This window comes from Macaca fascicularis, chromosome 13, assembly GCF_037993035.2.
Source record: "Macaca fascicularis isolate 582-1 chromosome 13, T2T-MFA8v1.1".
NCBI classification, from domain to species: domain Eukaryota; kingdom Metazoa; phylum Chordata; class Mammalia; order Primates; family Cercopithecidae; genus Macaca; species Macaca fascicularis.
In genome coordinates this window covers 62,641,995-62,648,984 of record NC_088387.1, presented here as the reverse complement: position 1 = coordinate 62,648,984, position 6,990 = coordinate 62,641,995, and the positions used below count along the sequence as shown (strand labels likewise).

The 6,990-nt window shown below is 38.0% G+C and overlaps 1 pseudogene; it reads left to right on the top strand.

Moving 5' to 3' along the window:
• The first annotated feature begins 5,362 nt into the window (after positions 1-5,362).
• LOC102122039 (pyruvate dehydrogenase E1 component subunit alpha, somatic form, mitochondrial pseudogene) lies at positions 5,363-6,749 on the top strand (annotated as a pseudogene).
• The last annotated feature ends 241 nt before the right edge of the window (positions 6,750-6,990 follow it).

Below are 6,990 nucleotides of genomic sequence, written 5' to 3'. Positions count from 1 at the left end.
AACTCAAAGTTTTAAAAAGGATATTTGCCCAGGATCTGTGGCATTATCTGAAGGCTTAATTAGGGAAGGATGTTTCCAAGCTCACTCATGTGGTTGTTGGGATAATTGAATTCTACAGGACCTGTTGGACAGCGGTCTCAGTTCTCCTCTGGCTGCTGGCTGGAGGCTGCCCTCTTTTCTTTGCCAAGTGTCCCTCTCCATCATGACAATAATGTGAGAAGAGGCAGAGAGAGTGAATACCAGAAAAATGGAAGACACAATCTCTTATGACCTATTCTTGGAAGTGAGATTTTCTCATTTTTGCTGTTTCCATCAACTAGAAATAAGCCACTACTATGTCCTGTCTGCGTGCAAAGGGAGGAGATGACAGGAAGGTGTGAAAACCAGGAGACAGGAATTCTTGAGGGCCTTTTAGGACATTGAGTACCACAGTCACGTTCCGTGCTTCTACTCCATCAAATGGACAGTCTTCAAGGTTCTGTCCTCACTTCTCTTTATTCTAACAATACTTCCCTGTTTCTGGCAAATACTCATTAATACCATAAATACCCACGCCATAAAGTTTTTATACTCCTCCTGTTCAACTCAGATGTCCCATAGTCACCTAAAACTCAGTTTACATAAAGTCACATGTATTAATTGCTTTGACCTTTACTTTTCTTCATGATTATTACAATTATTTTAATCACCTACCTGAAAATCAGTTTTGGTGTGTGAATGTATCGTAGTCTTAAAAAAAAAAACACAACACTTTATTGAGTTTATTGAGATTCCATTGACATGTAAAAAGCTACCTACAATATGTATAATTCAGTATATCAAATATAATGTGTACAATTTGATATGTTTGGGAATAAATCTATATCTGTGAAACCATCATCACCATAAAGTCCATAAACATATCTGTCTGGGATTCTTCACAGCCCTTTTAAATTTTTCTGCCTTCATATTATATATCAAATACGTCCCCAAACCCTATTGGTTCTTCCTGTCTTACATTTCTCACATTTGTTACTTATTCTTCATCTTCACCCTAGTTGGGGCTACAATGACTTTACCTTCAGGATCTCATAATAACCATGTGGTGCTTTCCAAATTTCTTTCTTTTTTTTTTTTTTTTTGAGACGGAGTCTCGCTCTGTCGCCCAGGCTGGAGTGCAGTGGCACGATCTCGGCTCACTGCAAGCTCCGCCTCCCGGGTTCACGCCATTCTCCTGCCTCAGCCTCCCGAGTAGCTGGGACTACAGGCGCCCACAACCGCGCCCGGCTAATTTTTTGTATTTTTAGTAGAGATGGGGTTTCACCGTGGTCTCGATCTCCTGACCTTGTGATCCGCCCGCCTCGGCCTCCCAAAGTGCTGGGATTACAGGCGTGAGCCACCGCGCCCGGCCAAATTTCTACCAACAAAATGTGCTCTGCGCAGCCATCCTAAAACATTGCTCTCATGGTGCTACTGTATTCCTTGAAGCTTTGTGTTTTAAAACAAATGTAGCTTTTGAAACTTTTTGAAACAATTTTAGACTTACAGAAAACTTGCAAGAATTTTACAAAAAATATCCTATATAACCTTCACGTAGACTTCCTAAACATTAACATGTTGTCAATTTCTTTTATCATTCTATCTATATATATCCACATTTCCTCCCGAATTTTAAATGTTCTTTAATTTAATTCCGAATAAAAGGAAACTTCCCATCTTGGCTTTCAAGGCCTTATGTATCTGGTCCCAGACTTAATACCAAGAAGTACTCTATGCCTAACTGATCTGGTTTCTGTCTCCTTAACAGTCCTTGAACATTCCCATTTTTATTATGCTTTGTGCCACTTGCTTTGCAGGAAATGTCTTACTTATACATATTTCTACCTAGCAAAATCTTTCTCATCTTTTAACATCTGATTCAAAAGGTCACTTATTTATGAAACTCAGAGGCCAGAAGTGATATCTTCCATCTCTGAACTTCTGTAACATTTTGTTTTTTACCATACCTTCTTTTCTTGTGATTATTTGTACAAATGTAAAGTATTTTGTAAGCTTGATTTATTTATAGCCCTTATTATATACACCATCATTATGCTGACATACCCTGGTTTTTTCATTCACTTAGACCTGGTTAAAAGAGAAAGATTTTTAAAAGGTTGTTTTCTTGGATTTAAAATATATAATCAACTTACAATGAGGTTATATGAAATCAACCTAAGGGTAACAGATAGTCTCTATGAGTGGACCATATTTTGAAGATACTAGCATACATAAAGGAAAATATGTCACTCAGAATGGAAACTGTTCTTGTTAGACATAGAGTGTGAGAGAGAGTCTGAAACAATTATTGGCAGTATCTAAGGAAGCACTGTCCTGGGTGTGTGGGTGGACCTACATTCTCAGCACGGGAGGATACTGTAACAGCTTACTACACACTGTGCACTTGGCTAAGGGCTTTTTAATCCCAGCCTGATTGACTTATCACCTTAACCATATTTAAAAACAAAACAAAACAAACAAAAAAAAAAACGTACAATTATTCCCCATCTTAGAAAATTGTAGCCATTTACTAAGAATTCTTTTAGGCATGAACATGAACTGGTTTAATTTTCCCAAACACAACTCTGAAAGGTAGCAAGTATTTTCATGATGTATCAATCAGATTCTAAACCTTGCTGGTTAATTTTACTTATTAAAATCGTCCAGTTCAGGCTGAAATAGCAGTTTCATACCAGATTCAGGAATCTCCCCCTCTCTACCATAAACCAAACCGTATGAGTTTAATGATGGTTTATATCTGCATGTTTATTTGTGTACATTTGTGGGGCGGGGTTGAGGGGTGGTTGGTGTTTCCTCCTTTTTTATGTCTTCCACGCTTCATTCTTCTAAGGTCTGTCTCCTTTGTTGTTGGGCACAATGAAGAGCGAATTTTTTTCTAAATATCTCACTTTTTTTGTTTCATATTTGAAGGGAAATGGCTAGCAGTTGATTGCTCACATGGAGGGCATACTGTTAATTCACTATAGCAGTGGTAGGATTTGTTCCTCACAATTATTTGTACTGTTTGATTAAGAGTGTGAGATCCTGGACTTCTCACTTTTTTAATCTCTAAATAATTCAAGGACAACAAGAAACCACCCTCTCAACATTGTTAAAATGATGTGCCCAAGATCTTACAGTTATTAGGTAAGGGGGCAAGAATTTATCTATACCACTACTAAATATTCAAGTCAATATACTCTTGCACATCTGCATAACTGCACATCTTCTCATCGTGGTGGTTCCTTTTTAGATCTGCCTTTAGGAAAAGGGTGGGTCATTCAAGCCACTAGAAATACTCTGATTCTTGTGACAGCTATTATTCTCATTGAAAACTGATCATTCTGGTTTCTTTATCAGACTCTGAGCTTGGCTGACGCAACCCTGTTCCCAAGAGACGGATTCATTATTTCTGTGTTGATAATGTAAACATTTAAAGCTTATAAGGCTGAACAACAGATTCTAGAACTGTGGTGACCTTTCAAAGTCAGAAGCACATTGTGCCGCTTCGTGGTGGTACCACTTACAAAGCCAGCAAGCAAACAAATTATCCAGCATCATCAATATCTCAAGCCTTCCACAATTAAGATCAATAATTGTGTAGGTTTACCAGGATATGATTGACAATTAAAATGAAAATAGCCTTTAATTGAAATAAAATGTATTTTACATAACATATGTGTCTGAGAAGGTCAAAGTCTACTTTAGGTTTCTTTTTTCTTAAATTAACTTAATACTTAAACCTTTAACAGAATGTTTTCTGTGATGTAAACATTTTTATTAATTTATTTGTAGATTACTTTTAATTATCAAGACCTATTTATAATGAAAAATACATTCATTCATCCTGCTAGGTGGCAGTCATCTCTAGTCTTTCATTAAGACAGTTATTAAATGTCAGCATACACAGACATCATGTTGAAGACCAACTTCTTGATACATGTCATATACATTTTTTTTAAGCAATTCATGTCACAAAAACATCCTCAGACTGTCATTAACTATTTGATAAGTGCAATATGTTATTGTAATTTATTGAAACCCAGGTTTACACTTCACGATTCTGGCCGAAATAGAGTAAGCCCATTATACCTATCACTCCCACTGATTTCAACTAAAAACTGGACAATATTTAAAAGGCAACTATCTGAAAACTCTGAAAAGTTAGCAATAGCAGACAAACTAGAGAGAGAGCCAAACTTGAAGAATGACCATAATAGAGATAAATACTTTACCTGAACATGAGGCAGTAAAAACTCTAAGGAGAAAAGAACTCCCTGATACTAGAGAGTATTATGAGAAATCTCAGAAAGAAGAAAGCTGGAGATGACCCCCACTTTATATACGAACTGACACAAGTCCTGGGCTCACTCCTAAGCTGTGTGTGTGAGTAATAGGCATTAACATGAATCAGCATAGTAAAGGCTTCGGGAATTGAACTGTAATATAAACCACCACCCAAGTCCCAGAATTACCTCTGAGATATATGTGCAAAACAGCCAAAACAATATGACAAAGACTTTGAAACTATAGCTGACATTGGAAATACCACACACAGAAGGCAAGAAATAATTTTTTAGTTTTAACCTAACTGGGTTGATGGTTTGATAAATTAAAAATTTGACATTCAACAGAAGGTTTTAACGGCACCCAGAGTCTCTCAAGGTAATATTTAAAATATCCAGGATATAACCCAAAATTATTAGAAAAATAAATAACTAGAAAAATATGACAAATTCTCAAAAGAAGGATAAATAATAAGACTTAAAGGAATAGAAATAGACAAATTCACGAATATACTTGGAGACTTTAGCACTCTTCTTTGAATTATCAACAAATAAGTAGATAGGAGACCAGCACGGATATACAAGATCTGAACAACACTATCAAATAATTTTACGTAATTGATATTTGTTGAACGCTATATCTAGCAACAGCTAATACATATTCTTATTAAATCCACATAAATAATAACCTAGATGAGCTATATCATGGCTCTTATAGCAAACTATAACATATTTTAAAAATAGAAATAATACAAAATATCTTATACGATCATAGTGGAAATCAAAACTAAAAAGCTATTGGAAAAGTACCAAAATATTTGCAAATTAAATAGCATACTTCTAAACAGACACAGGTTAAAGAAAAAGTCTGGAGTAGACGATAAAGTATTTTGAACCGAATGAAATTGATGAGAATGAAGATAAATTTGCGGAATGAAGCTAAAATAGTGCCTAGAGGAAAATCTATAGCATTAAATGTTTATGCTAGAAATATAGAATGATCTCAAACTAATGATCTAAGTCTTCAACTTAAGAAGCTAGGAGGAGTGGCCGCTGCCGCCAGGGCCTGTGCTTCATGAGGAAGATGCTCGCCGCCGTCTCCCGCGTGTTGTCCGGCGCTTCTCAGAAGCCGGCAAGCAGAGTGCTGGTAGCATCCCGTAATTTTGCAAATGATGCTACATTTGAAATTAAGAAATGTGACCTTCACCGACTGGAAGAAGGCCCTCCTGTCACAACAGTGCTCACCAGGGAGGATGGGCTCAAATACTACAGGATGATGCAGACTGTGCGCCGAATGGAGTTGAAAGCAGATCAGCTGTATAAACAGAAAATTATTCGTGCTTTCTGTCACTTGTGTGATGGTCAGGAAGCTTGCTGTGTGGGCCTGGAAGCTGGCATCAACCCCACAGACCATCTCATAACAGCCTACCGGGCTCACGGCTTTACCTTCACCCGGGGCCTTTCCGTCCGAGAAATTCTCGCAGAGCTTACAGGACGAAAAGGAGGTTGTGCTAAAGGCAAAGGAGGATCGATGCACATGTATGCCAAGAACTTCTACGGGGGCAATGGCATCATGGAAGCGCAGGTGCCCCTGGGCCTGGGATTGCTCTAGCCTGTAAGTATAATGGAAAAGATGAGGTCTGCTGACTTTATACGGCGATGGTGCTGCTAACCAGGGCCAGATATTCGAAGCTTACAACATGGCAGCTTTGTGGAAATTACCTTGTATTTTCATCTGTGAGAATAATCGCTATGGAATGGGAACATCTTTTGAGAGAGCAGCAGCCAGCACTGATTACTATAAGAGAGGTGATTTCATTCCTGGGCTGAGAGTGGATGGAATGGATATCCTGTGCGTCCGAGAGGCGACAAGGTTTGCTGCTGCCTATTGTAGATCTGGGAAGGGGCCCATCCTGATGGAGCTGCAGACTTATCGTTACCACGGACACAGTATGAGTGATCCTGGAGTCAGTTACCGTACACGAGAAGAAATTCAGGAAGTAAGAAGTAAGAGTGACCCTATTATGCTTCTCAAGGACAGAATGGTGAACAGCAATCTTGCCAGTGTGGAAGAACTAAAGGAAATTGATGTGGAAGTGAAGAAGGAGATTGAGGATGCTGCCCAGTTTGCCACGGCCGATCCTGAGCCACCTTTGGAGGAGCTGGGCTACCGCATCTACTCCAGCGACCCACCTTTTGAAGTTCGTGGTGCCAATCAGTGGATCAAGTTTAAGTCAGTCAGTTAAGGGGACTAGAATGGGAGGTTATACCTTCAGGGGGCTACCAGTGTTCTCAACTTGGTTAAGGAGGAAGAAAACCCAGTCAATGAAATTCTTGTAAACTTCCATTAAGACTAAGTGTGTAGATTGAGCAGGTAGTAATTGCATGCACTTCGTACATTGTTGCATTAAAAGATTATTGAGTGCTAAATAAAATAAAATAAAATAAGCTAGAAAAAGAGAAACAAATTAAAGCACAAGAAAAAGAAAAGGAACAATAAAAAATATCTGAAATTAATAAAAAGAAAAAGAAATAGAGAAAATAAACGAAACCAAAAGCTGGTTCCTTGAAAAGATGAATAGAATTCAAAAATATCTGGATGGACTGACCAAGAAAAAAGTGAGGATATACCAATTTTCAATATCAAGCATAAAAGGGGGATATCATTTCAGACCCTCAGAAAATA